Source organism: Dunckerocampus dactyliophorus, chromosome 1 (genome assembly GCF_027744805.1).
Source record: "Dunckerocampus dactyliophorus isolate RoL2022-P2 chromosome 1, RoL_Ddac_1.1, whole genome shotgun sequence".
In the NCBI taxonomy this organism is placed as follows: Eukaryota; Metazoa; Chordata; class Actinopteri; order Syngnathiformes; family Syngnathidae; genus Dunckerocampus; species Dunckerocampus dactyliophorus.
This window is the reverse complement of record NC_072819.1, coordinates 41,644,399-41,658,710: the sequence shown is the minus strand read 5'-3', so window position 1 is coordinate 41,658,710 and position 14,312 is coordinate 41,644,399. Positions and strand designations below refer to the sequence as shown.

General features: G+C 40.6%; 1 protein-coding gene across 7 annotated transcripts in view; it reads left to right on the top strand.

Moving 5' to 3' along the window:
• Positions 1 to 10,086: 10,086 nt before the first annotated feature.
• The window catches only part of dlgap4a (discs, large (Drosophila) homolog-associated protein 4a), a 106,697-nt gene continuing 102,471 nt past the window's right edge, over positions 10,087 to 14,312 (top strand). For 3 of the 7 annotated variants that reach the window (XM_054798033.1, XM_054798013.1, XM_054797988.1), the window contains exon 1: positions 10,088 to 10,520. The gene's annotated coding sequence lies outside the window, so the exon portion shown is untranslated. Of the gene's footprint in view, positions 10,521 to 14,312 lie in introns of all 7 variants that reach the window. The other 4 variants (XM_054797993.1, XM_054798004.1, XM_054798023.1 and 1 more) reach the window with 3 other exon arrangements.

The window sequence follows — 14,312 nt, the reverse complement described above, 5'->3', positions numbered from 1 at the left end:
CGAGAAGCTCTCCCAGCTCACTGTGCCAGCCTCCACCTGTCAGTGGATCACCAGCTTCCTGACTGTCAGGAGCCAGCAGGTGAGGCTGGGGGGCATTACATCCAGCACCCGGACCACCAACACTGGTGCCCCCCAAGGGTGCGTTCTCTCTCCACTGCTCTTCTCCCTCTACACTAATGCTCATAGCACTGTACACCAAAACTTCCAGGCACACAGACAGTTTCTTCCCCCAGGCCGTCACTCTGATCGCCACTTGAACACGTCAGTGTTGACCCAAAAAAAAATCACTTGAATGTAAATCCTGTTTTTCTTTAATGTAAATACTGTCTTTTTGTATAAATGCAGATAATATCCCGGTTTGTTTTGTTCGTAGACATCTTCGGTGGAATCCTCCCATGGGTGAACTCTATGATGTTGACCGCCTTCAGTGAAGGGGACCATAGCACCAAGTCTGGCCTGAGGGTGGTGGTTGCAATCTCTTGGGTGAAAGATTAGTTGCTTTCCAATATGAACTGGTATCTTCCAATCCTGGGCCGTGGCTAGCAGTCCAGCTTCTGGTTTGGTAGGGGGGTGGTTAGGCTGTTTCTGTCCCTCTCGAACGAATGTTGGCACAGAGATGGAATCGGTAGCTCTCAGGATCAAGGAGTTGATGGTGTTCCTCTTGCTCTCAAGGGCCGCTGCCAGACTCTCGAGGACCTGATTGTGCCCTCCAGGTGTAGAAGCCCTGTGTGAGGCTGGTCCTACAACTGGTTAAGATGTGTTTGAGAGTCACTGGGTTTGGGCAGAGGGCACAGGTTGGGTCCTTGCCATACCACTGGTGAAGGTTTTTTGAGGATGGGAGCACATCATATGTAGCTCTTATGATGAAACTGATTATGCTCGCTTCTATTTCCCAGAGCTGCCTCCAGGTGAGCTTTCGCCTCTCCACACCTCCCCACCTCGTCAATTGTCCCTGCTTGGCAAGAGAGACAGCCTTTTCTCTTCTTTCAGCCTCCTCCTGACAGCACACCTCCTCTACCGCCATTTTTCTCCTTTGTGAGGCTGAAGCTCAAGTTGGTTTATTCACTGCAATGCCAAAGCCTCCTCTTCCCAGCTGGACATGTCCCACGATGTTGTTGTGCTTCAGGGCTGACGTAGCGTGCAGTACTGTGTCGGATGGTGTCCATTTCCGTCCCTCCTCGAGGTGGTGCAGCATTGCTGATGGTCTGATCTCTGGAGTCCTTCAATGTCATCTATAGTCTCACTTTAGAACACTTGTATTCTTCGGTGAGGCGCGTGGTAGGTAATTCAAGGACTCCACTATATATGGATTGCACTTTCTGATACGAGTAACAGACAATATTGAACTTTTTCATGGACACAATTGATGTGTGCCTTGCAACAAAAACATTGTCTGTCCAAATTGAGAAATAAAATATACGAGCTAATCATAATTCTTTGATTGAACAATCTCTATACAGTACTTAAGTGTGCATGATCGAGCCATCCTGCTGTACAATTGGCCTACTTTGCAATTACTTGAACAATTGTGTGCAGTATAATATTTTAAATATGAACCACATGTCCCTCCAGGCTTATGACATACGTGAAATGAATTTCTGTTGACAGTAGCAGCCTGTCCAAAAACGACAATAGATATTCGACCTTTGACATTGCAAATAACACATTCTTCTCTAATATTAATTTCATTATTGATGACCTCAGACTTCACGATGTATTGTTTTGTGTGCAAGGTCATTGTTTTGAGCTTTTACCTTTTGTTTGACAGGATAATTGCCAATTGTCATAGTAATACTGTAGAAATACATCAACATTGTGTAGTGGTGTTATTTATAAACTGTAAAAAAAAAAAAAAACGACAAAAAACTCCAAAATGGTACAGTATAGCCCTAGAACCATGTTTTCATGGTCTGCTTGACATATTCTGCCTGATCTCACTCAGCACATGTCCATTAATATGGTGCACATCAAAGCACCCACAACACAGTCACTCATTAACCAGAATAGTATGTGATGGTCTGTCAAAAAATACCCTCTATTCTTCCCAATAGTTAGACTTAAATCCAAGTCTGTATTGAAAGTGATGTATTTTACAAGCCATTGTTTTTACGTGACATAAAAGGCAAACCTTTCAATGAATCCTTGTTGAATGAAATCAAGCTCAGATGTATTTATATTTTTCCTGTCCTGTGTCCTAGTGACCTGTGTCTAGTACACATTTTGAGATTACAGGTGCATCTCAATAAATTTGAATATCATACAAAAGTTATCTGATTTCAAGACTTGCTATTGGAGAAATAGTCAAAGGTTGCACGATTTAAAAGGTTTTCCAGCTGCATTTAAAAATAAGAGCAATATACAGTATATGGTTACAGCCGAAGATGGATGAAGAGCACCTAACCCTAACCTCTAGACAGTGAAAGTTAGGTTTGTGTTGAAGTGAGAGTTAAGCTTGTGTGAGTGAGAACAATGCATCTGTTGTGTGTCTCACAGTAGTTTTCCATCAGTCGTATATACGTGTTGAATAACTGATTGTGTCATGCGAGTGTGTCAAAAAGGCCTTGCTTTGAGAAAACTATTAGACTGAAAATGCACTGAGCTATCAGACTGTATCTACAAATGTAATAATAATATCACAATCATAATAATAACACAATATTGAACTTTTTGATACTGAACTTGGGATTTTTAGGGGCTATAAACTAAAATAATCAACAATTATTAAGAAATACAATCTTGAAATATTTTACTCTGTGTGTACTCTGTGTGAATCTATAGAATATGAGTTTCTAATTTATTGAGACGCAGGTTGCCAGTGGTTTTAAAATGCAGCCAAAGTTGGACTGGCTCCAACTGAAGAAATGTACTTTACTGACATACCAAACAAGGTTGGTTTCTTGGGTGCCATAAAAAAAAAGAGCAAAGATGTTTAATCTTGAAAGCAATGGGTGATTGGTCACATGGCCTCCTTTATGGGAGTCTCCATAGTGAGTGATTGCTTGCTTATCTACTTAACGGTACTTTAAGTACACAGTTTGTGCTGTTACACCTCAACTCCCCATGTGGTACACATACATACATATAACCTCTTTGGGTTTCCTGCGTTCCTGCTTCTTTTTGGTTGCTTTTATCCAAAATGCTTCCTGGAACTCTTACCGGCTCTCCTGTCCCTCCTTACTCCACTACTGAGTGGTCATTGATTAGTGCACATGAATTGTACAATAAAATGCCACTCGCCCACCTAACATCCTCTTGTCAGCAGCCCCTGGCAACCCACTGTCTGTGTATTACAAATAGTGTGTTGAGTGTAATGTTCACATTTTGTGTAGAGCGCATAATTAAATGCGCATGTAATGCCAATGTCATTTTACATTGCAAAAATCACCAATTAGACACACTAATAAAAGCCAGACTAATTCCAGTGTGATGTCTTTGGCTTGATATTTTCTCCACCTCTTAACAAATGATCTGGATTACAATGACAACACACTCAAAAGCCGGAGAAGGATGTCATTAGTGAATGTGGCTTCAAAAAAAAAGTAGAGTCAAATAATAAATGCACTATGGAGAATGAACTTGCAAAATACAGTACACAAATTTCTTCCTATTTGTGTACTGTATGTGACAGGATGGAGTTCATGTTTCACAGAGCTGTGGGCAAGTTGTACAGAGCTGTTAACTCCCATAAAATGGAGATGAGAAGATGCACAGCGGGAACAAATTCCCTCCAAAGGAGCGAACGCGACGTCACGACCCTCCACACAACCACGCTTAGAAGGCCCCGCAGTGGGAGTGGAAGGTGATGTCTTCCGTGTCAACTGTCCAGTCAGGAAGCAGGAAGGATGCAGCAGGATTGTGACGCCTCACTCAAATTTTAAGAAGGACTTCCACAAATAGGTTGCTCCCACAGAGAGAAATAATTGGCGTGATATCTTGGGGGCACAAGCATGAAGAGCCGCCTGGATGAATGCCCATCCTAAAAAAACATAGTTACATGTGTCAGTGGGCATGCTCTTCAAACTGTGCTTGTTTGGGCAAACACATTTTAGATACAATTCTCACAATGATTTGTTTCACCTGATATGCTCATTCATTTCCACTATGAACTGTTTGCTCTGCTGAATATGTGTAGGACCCTGAATAAAATAGGCCATATATAAACTAGATAGCTAGATAGCTCTTCAGGTCTCAGCAGCTGATGGACAGATCAACATTAACTTTAGTACAATTCTTAAAAATGGCTCAGAAGTTTAGGATGTGATGGACTTCTCCTAGGTCACTTGGGCTTATGTTTTAAAATAATATAAAAATGTATAGAAAATATAGGGTATCTATTTACACAAGCAGAAACAAAACATATCGTGATGCACTTCTTAATCAATGGCAATCATTCAGAAATACACTGATGACTAAACCTCTTATTTCCCCCTAAATCTTAATTCTCACTGAGACATTTAAACAATTGTATGCTTCCTTCGCAACAGTTTAGGGAAAGTCCTTTTTTGGTCCACCACGATTGAGCAACACTGCACAAAGCAAGGTCCATAAGGCATGCTTGGATTGGTCTGGAATGGAAGAATCTGCAAACAACCTTCACCTCTAACCCATGAGATACCTTTGCCCTATTGCAGGTGCAACATTAGAGACCTCTGACCTCACAAATGTTAATGTTGGTAAAAAAAATTCCCAACGATACTCTACAAAATTTTGTAGAAAGTCTTACCTAAAGAGTGTAAATTGTTATTGCTGCAAAGGCGGGACCAAAAGGGTGGTCCTTCAGTTTTCACTTCCTGTAGATGTAGTGATCACAAATACTTTTACTTTGTGTAAATGACACGTTCTGCTGCCAAAAAACCTGACAAGAGAGTCCAAATTTAAAGTTGGGGTTGCTTATTTTTGCAGTGTTCAGTCATCGCTACATCATAAAAAACATGTAAAAAGGTAACTGTACAATGTTCAAATTCATGAAAAATAATGGCACATAAAACCCTTGCATCCAAATTTGTCAGTGATAACAATTGTGATGATTGGACACCACATGGTTTTTAGATATCATTAACTTAGTAATGTTTTATTCACATGGACTAATTTGGCCCTGTAATTAGAGCCTAGCTATATGGTGTGTGTTAGAAGCAAAACAGAAGGCGTTCTAGGCAGTTCCCGCTCTATTTAACACGCATGATGGCGGCAGACACAAAAGGTAATGAATGTTATTGGATTTCCAAACTTCCTGTACTTAGTCAATATTATCTCCGTAGCAGAAATCGTGTGTGTATTTTGCAAACAGCAAACAGCAACAATAATGACTTCCACTGCAAACCATTTTACACAATGCAATTTCAGTTAATATCAGAACCCACTAATCCTGTGTCAGGATTTTGTGTCCTCCTTTCCCCCCTCAATATCCAGGATTAAATAATCAATTAAGAAAAGACCAAACATTAGCCAAGATTCATTTTATCATCACGATACCTCAATAATGGAACAATTACAACCATGGAATTTTCATTTCACCCAAGATTTCTTCAGGTACAGAGAATGTGCCATGTAGCCAGATACACAAATAAATCCGTCCAGACTAACAGTATGTCACCTTTGCTGTCTTTACTTACCCTGAGACGTTTGTCATGCTGAGTAACATTTATAATCATGTGACAGAGAACAGTTTTTGTTATGGCAGCGGCTCACTTCTCAGTTGCTATGAGCTACAATATACTCATGTTCATATTGATTGTGTAATACATGGCATCCAGCTTGTTGGTGGTCCTAATTAGGGGACCAGAAATTTGCCCTCCCATGATGAAAAGACAATCAGTCCATACTGTATATTACAAAAAGATCTTGGTTTTAGCAAAGGCGAGACAACTACATTTAAGTAACTTGTAGTAAAGGACAAGTTAAGGGGAATAGGGACTTAGATGACACCCATTGGCTGCTTCATTTTCCCTTAGGATATGCACTCTTGGATCGGATACATTGTTATTAGTCATGGTGTTATCCAATCAGCCTCCCTTTATGTTTTTGCTACTGGGCATTTCTCTGCAGGGGACAGAGTGTCTTTAATTGCCAGTTTGACACAAAGATTTGTCATATTTATGCACTCAGTGGTGCACAATCATTCATTCATGACTTTGAAACATCCCTGTGGCCTTGATTCACAGGGAGGTACCAATGAGAGGAATGTACATGGTCTCTCGCCACTTTCATGGCTTCACCTTATCACGTTTTTCCCACGTATATTCATAAAAAAATTATACCACAGTTGACTACGGCCTATGTTTGGTCAATATGCATATTTAAGCAAATTGTATGTATCTTTGGCCTAAATCAATCATTTTCACACATAAAAATGGCTAAATGAAGCAAAATACAAATATAAGGCATTCAGAAGACATACTGTACTCACGTATTAAAAGACAAAGGCCTGGGTACGAGTATCTTATGTAGTAACATCATCATCACTGAACAAGTTGCAGTATTTTCACAGGTTAGTGGTTGTGTGTGAGAGTGTGTGTGTGTGTTTCTGTGTGTAATTATACAGTGATAGAATTGTAACAGTAAATGTACAGTAATTACAACTTAAGTATTGTTAAATGAAACAATGTGTTTGTGTGAAACAATGTCTATGTGTATCAGTTTTGCCAGGTCTCACAAGACAAACAAGTGACAAACTCTCTGAAAAAAAGCCCAAAATAACAGGGAATTGTATAAAAATAATAAAATTAAACTACAATAGCACCAGTGGAGCACAGACCTACTGTAACTTAAAAGTGAGCTGCGGATGGCCAGGTACATTGAAAATGATGGAAGATGATGGGACCGTGCCATTCTATTTGAACTCAAACAGCAAAAATAGAAAATCCTGAAAGAAATAAAACAGAATCAAATACATGGTGAAGCAACTGTACAATTTGCATTCATGGGCCAATCATCATCATCATGCGATCATCATTGGCCTGTGGGCCAATAGGCCCTTCTGATCATTTGTTAGCCATAACAGTTACAAGCCAATACACTAATATAGAACATTTATTTGTCACTATTCTATTTAACTTTCAACTGGCAATACAACCAAATGTAAGCCACTCAGGCATGTATGAAAAAAATTGCAAGAATTTACATTTTGCACTGTTGGATCTTAATGAGGTTCTAAGTATAGCTTCAAAATGCAAAAAGAAGAAATGAGACAAAAACATTTTGAGCCAGGAATGTATTGCAAACAACCATCAAAGTAGAATCAACTAATCAGCTGAAAGTTTAAGACCACAGCCTTTAAAAGCCAAACTCTTGGCATGTGGATTCAATGTCAGTTTATGTCATGTATTCACATGATCTCTTAATGGCAAAGGCAAAAAAGCTTTCTCTCTTTGAATGCGGTCGGATTGTTGAGCTGTATAAGCAAGGCCTCTCGCAATGTGCCATTGCTGCTGAGATTAGATTGAAAAATGTAACCTTGATGGTCCTGATGGCTTCCAATGTTACTAGCATGACAAGGAGATCCCACCTGAGATGTTTTCCACACGGCACAGTGGATGGGGCACCTTCATGATCTGGAGCCCTTTTTCCTTCATTGGAACAATAGAGCGTCCAGTTGTGCAGGGGCGTCAAACAGCAGCTGGCTATGTGGAGATGTTGCAGGGGGCAACCCTGGGGACTGAAGGCCCTTGTCTGTGTGGTAATGACTGGGCTTTTCAATAACGCAACGATGCAGTTCATACTGCCCGCCTGACAAAGGACTTCTTCCAGAGGAATAACGTCACTCTTTTGGACCATGCTGTGTGTTCCCCAGATCTAAAACCAATTGAGAACATTTGGGGATGGATGGGAAAGGATGTTTACAAAAATGGACATCAAGCAATATCGTCCCTGAATCGTATTGGCAACCATGAATCATGATACAAATCGAAGCATTATTAAAATGACTCGTTACACCCATAATCATTACTTCAAAATCGTTTTAAAGTTGTCTATAATCATGAAAGTTCAACATGTGAATGTAACTCTTGTCTTTTACAAGATCATTCAAAAGTAAGCCACTGGTACCTAACACCATCACTAAAAGCCAAATCTTATCAAGAACTGTAATTCCCACCTTTCCTGATAGAGGCGGCCCTCAAAGTCAGCTTTCCTTTTTTTCATTGCAGTTGCCATGGTAGAAATGAGCGAAGAAGGGCTCCCAACAAGGTTATACCCCAATTAAGCCTGGTTTATGCTTCTGCTTCTAGACACCAGAGTACGCCACACTTGCGCACTTCCGCATCCTAACCCTCCCGTGTAGCTCGATGTGCACCTCCAAAAAACTGTAACCATGTGTCGCAGTGACTCCGACCGTAAAAGCTGTGATTGGCTGGGTTTTGGTCCGTTATTTTCCGTGTATACGACTACAGCCCATCTTCACGAATGCCTTCCTCTCCGATTTTAGATCAGCGTTTGCAATAAAAGTGACTGTTGTAACACATTGGTTCCAGTTCCAACAACACTCACCGTCTCTCTTTAATTGCCATACTTTGCAAAAACCAGTTAACCCTTTTGTCTTCCAATACATTGTTTAGAAAACAACCCCCAATATTTATCTAACAACATGACAAAAACATAAAAAATGAATGCAGTACTCACTCATTCATACTGCACTGGTCTGGAAGACTTCCAGTGGAAGTGGAACAAACCCTTCCGCGGTCTGACTTGTATACAAAATATGTACATATACAGTGTATGCACTCACTTATTTGTAGTACAATACAATTTTTTCACTTCCAATCCAAAGCTTTGAATATCGTCTGATACTGATATCAATCCGATATCAGCACGAATCATACATACTTTTATTGCTTATTTTGCAGTGTGGAATGTTAGAAAAATCTTGATCAAGTGACATTACCCAAAAGAGAACAATAATCAGCAACAATAGGTATGAGAAAAATTGACGCATTTACTTCTTCAGCATCTTGGGTATAGTTTAATCCTCAATGTAGTGGTGGCTAGGCACAATATAGCAAGTTTGGAAGTGGTCAATTAAGTGTTTAAACCCGACTTTAACTCACACAGAATGATGAACAACACAGTGTCTGTCTCCTTTCTTTGTGTCAGAACAGGCTCAATTAAGCGCTGCGGTTCATGTGGTTGGGCGTTTAAGCACACTGGTAACTGGAGTGTTACACATTGGCTTTCAGACATCAACCAATCAGAGGATGGAAAAATTCTGACGTTACTGTTTGCCTGCTAGCTGGCCCTGTGAGAGGAATATGAAAACTGATTTAAGTCTCATTGCTAATAGTGTTTAAGTGACATGGGCCAGCACTACTGATTCTGAAGGCCTTGGGCAGTTTACATTAAGATGGCAACACACAGAAGCTGAAATCTGATTGGACAAAAAAATATAACATAGACATACATGTACTGGAAGCAGTGCAGCCAAGAGACATGCTACAAAATTAAGATAATAGAATGTTGGGAATAAATCAACACAATTTCATAGAACATATACTGGAATTTAGGTCAGTGCTTCCAATAGTGTTTAGGCCAACAGAGAAGGCTTTGCTGGCCAGGACCTTCAGACTGCCCGCCACTGCCATAAATAATACATTATACAATCTGACCATATTTCACATGAAATCTGAAGATGGGCCACAAATAAATCTTTCTGTCTACATTTTTTTCTGTGTACCAAATTTGAATAGTCTTGCACAGCAAGGATGCATACTTTCATTTATATTGATAGCAGATTTTGCAAAATTCTGCTAAGTACCCAACAGCCACCAAAACAATAAACCTAGTGTGTCAAACAATAATCCTCGTGATTAAACATGCAAGACATACATTGTGAGATTTGTATCATTTTTGTCTACAGTATGCATCTTTATCTTTGCAGTACAGTCACATTAAAATTAGCATGCTCAAGTTGGAAAATCACAAACTGATCTTACTGTCAGTGTACTTACATTACAATGTGCGATATAATATATGAACTTGCAAAAAGTGACTTGAGCGCCATACAAAACAACAGATTACGCATCGTGCGTTCCTGGACGTCTAAAGTGCGTTTAAATAGCCCGCATTTGGCACTTTCTTGCTGTGGGTGAATCATCCCAGAGCTCCCTCTAATTGACTTGCTGATAAAACACGCACGCGTGGTGATTCATCCACCGTGAGACCGTCATTACGACTCAGTTGGAATCATTTCGGAGGCTGAGTGTTTGGTCGTGGGCCCTCCGACGCCCCCACCCCCACCGCACTCATCCCACGTCTCGTCGGAGCAAAAGGCTGCCGCAGCATCACCGGCAGCCTCCCAGCTGAGCTCCTCCTGCCGCCATGGCGCCTCCCGTGAGCCGGTGAGCCACATTCAGAGGAGCGCGGCCAAATAGTGCGACACATGCTTTTTTTTCCCCATGCCGCGTTACTGGGGCGTTTTGTGTACAATAACCGTCGCTTGACGGAGATTTGGTCGACATGTAAGAGGAGGATAACTATTGGCGCGTGACAGGGACCAACATCTGCAGCTCATCGCAGTAAAAGGTGAGAAGGTAAGCTTGCTGTTTTCTCCCCGGGCGTTGCGGGTTCCTTTCTCTTACAAAAATTCCCCAGTGCTAGACCAGGCTGCATTGTTGCATCGTCCACCGTCCTCTTGAGTTTAAACTGGTGATATTTTTTTCATTTGAATGGGTCTCTGTCCCTGACTGTGGCCGTGCAAGATGCAGCAATGTGACTTGTACGTGTCATGCCAACAGCCTGTTTGCATCGTCCTGCTGAGTGAGTTTCAGCTCAGGATGCCTGTGGACAGATGCTCCTCACTGCCACACTTGCATGAGAGGAATGTCTGCATGCCAGGGGCTCGCATGCATCTGTGTCCTTTAGGCAAGTTTTGGAAAGGAAAACAGCTGCTTTTATAAACAATGCTTAACTTGGTGCAGCATTTGAAATACCAAAATCATGGAATTTGTCTGTGAAAGTTTTTTTGCCTCGAAGAAGAGCTTCTTAGTTTACCATATCTTGTCTGTGTGGATCCTGAGCAGCTCTCGCCTCCTGTGCTGCTGTTGATGAGGCTGCATTGGGCTGATCGATAGCCCGCTTGGATCGAGGCCTGTTTCAGTTGTTGTCAAACAGCAATCCCGACAATTAAAAGCACATTTGTTAGTGGAAGGTTGGTTAATAATTCATCAGCTCGATGGGACCGCAAATCTGTAGATGGCACACTGGAGGATGTCAGTCTCAGACACATTGAGAGCTTGGCAGTCTGACAGCTAAGGCTTTACTCTTAACGAAACATAACACCTTGTCTGGTCTCACATCTATACACATGTTCTTGCAATAAATGGCAGGAATGGCAACTGGAGAACATGAGCCCCAATATGTCCATGTGTACCACAATGACAGCAGTGAAGGAAGCTTCATATCTCTTATAGTCTGTGTTACAGCAGGTCACGATTAGACAAGATAGCGCACACTCACATATCAGTGATAGTATAGGGAAATCATACAGTAGCTGTTGCAACTGAAGATCTCTTGTGTGAAAAAATGTGGCTATTTTGTAGTAAGCACATTTGCTCCGCTGTTAAGTAGAAATGTGAGGTATATTTAAATCCCCCCCACCACATTCCAGTGGGAATAACACTGTTTGCTCAATTAAATTTACATTTTGATGTATGCAAAAGTCTGCAATAGTTGTGCTTTATATTTTTTTCCTGTGCAGTGGAACCTTGGTTAGCGTCATGAATTTGCTCCAGAAGGTACAACTCTAACCGAAAAGCACGCCAACTGAATCAGTTATTCCCATAAGAAATCATGTAAATCTAGCCATGTCATGATAGCAATTTTTGCTGGACGATAATTGTCCTACAAACTATTGCCGATAATCAATATTATCGTCAACATTATTTTGAGACCTTTTTTTCATCAATGTAACGATAATTTATGGCATAATAATGAGAGTACACGGTATCAAAAGCAAAAAACTTTAATTAGTCAAGCGTATTTAACATTGTAATTGGAATGTCAAGATCTTTTAAATAAAATAAACATGATGAAACATGATGTAAACCACAGTTCCCCAAAGTATATTGATTAGATAAAAATACATCACTATAAAACCGAAACGTAACATGAATCATGGACATGACGCCATGTTTCAGAGTCAGAGTCTCTTTCATTATTGTCTGAATATTGACAAAAAACAGAGAAATGAGCCACAAAAACTTTGAAGTTCATTGTGTGTCAATGCAGACGTCAGCTCATTTGCATACACAAGTCTGTGTGGAATACGCTTCTTACCTTTAATGGGGTTTAACGTTTTATCGGAGTTTGGTCAAAGTACATGTTTTGGATGCAGTAAAATGCATTTGGTGCACGATGAGGTGTTATGCTTTGGGAATCACGGCAGCTGAAACGCAAGTTCCACTGCTTTGTATTATTTATTTGATTGTCTTTGTCACAAATTTTTCGTGTCACAAAATGACATTGTGCAAACGAGCTGAAATTGACATCAGACATCACAACATCCACAAAAAATGTTTTTAATCTTGTAGCACATGACACACACAGCTAAGGAGTGCACGCACACTCGCTAGTGCCCCGCCTCTCCCCACTGGGACAAAGAGACTGAATGACCGACTGGAGGGTTCACTCACTCCATTCATTCCGCTGTAAAACCAACGTGCCCAGGTGCTGAGACAGATGCACAGAGTGAACTCTCTTCTCATCCAGCCTGTTTGGTAGAGACAAAGGATGAAAACAAACGCGCACGCACATGTCAATATATTGAGACTGGCAAAATTATTGATAGTATATGTATTTATAGTTTTACAATTATAGTTTGACAAGCAGAAAACAATTTAAAATTCATATAAATGATGAATGAAAGGAATAAATGAACATTTAAGGTTAATTTTACCTTCATTGAAGACGTGGTTCTTGACAACTGTCCCCAAAGACACGATGTGGCAGCGAGATCAGCCACGACCGCCTTCCTGTTTTGACATGAGTTGGAGCTAAAGAAAGTTGCAAGTGTCAGTATTTATAAAGAAGGTGAGAAACACTACTGAATTCAAGAAATATTTCATGACAAAACAGGAAGATGGTGTCCGTGTGGTGTCTTGCTGCCGCATTGTGTCGTTGGGAACAGCAGTCTTCAACGAAGATAATGTTCATTTAGCCCTTTCATTCGTAAATGTATATGAATTTAGAATTGTTTTATGCATGTAAAAATATAATTATAAAATTATAAAATTGTGTTCTGTGTTAACATTTTCGAGCGTCAACCGCTCATGACATCACAGACAAAGCGACGTAACTTTTACACCATTTTTTGCAGTTTTTGCCAGGTATTTGTGAATGGGAATTGTTTTATCGTCATTGTTGTCTGTGGGTGAAACTTTTAAAAATTGCAAGTCACTTACCAAATGCCGGAGAGCACGAGGAGCACAGTTCCACATCATCTATGTATACTACTCAGGCTGCGTAGGTTTATATGCAAATGCAGCCTATCCCAGCGTGTGGTTAACACTGGACAGGTCATTAGTCAAGCATAGAGCAGACAAGTAAACAGTCATTCAATTCCCTAGCTATTTCCAGCCAGTCCTCAGTAAACCCAATATATAGTCTATGGAAAAAAGGATGGAGACAACATACAATTTCCACAAAAAGTATTGGTGTTGATAATGCAGACATGTACATGTAATGGATATTAATTGTGTCCTCTTTGGTCACGTTTTGTTTGATGATTGTAGTAAAAAGAGTGCTGCAGTATTGTGTGTCTGACCTTCTGTCTTCGAACATTATAAGGCATCCTCATACATTATATGACTGCACGTTGGGGCCATGAGCCGCATCATGAAATGCGGAGGAGCGAAAATGTCACTAAAGGTATTTGTCTAATTTGCATGGACTACGGGCTTGAAAGCAACCCTCTTCTCTCCTTCCCTCTTCTCTACTGACTGTGTGTGGTGGGCGTACAGCCAGTTGACATACACAACAATGTAATAACAATATAGCGAATCCTTTTCCGTCACTCATCATGTTGTGTTATATTGAGTGATTTAGCCCTTTATCCATTCCCCTGATACAGTATTAGATGTGGTGCAACGCAACTCATTACAGTGGTTTGCGGTCACAGAGCCTCATTGCAAGTTTCCTGATTTTGGTATAAAATAGTTCAAATACAGTCAGATGTATCATGTTAAGCTGTTGTTCCTCCACATTTACCATAGCAACAGGGCCTCAGTGTAACTCAAGTTCAGCCACACGCAGAGACTTGTGTGTACACTTCCTCCTTACCACTGTTAGAAGTGTCTTACTGCTCCATCTGCTCAGCTATTGTCTCA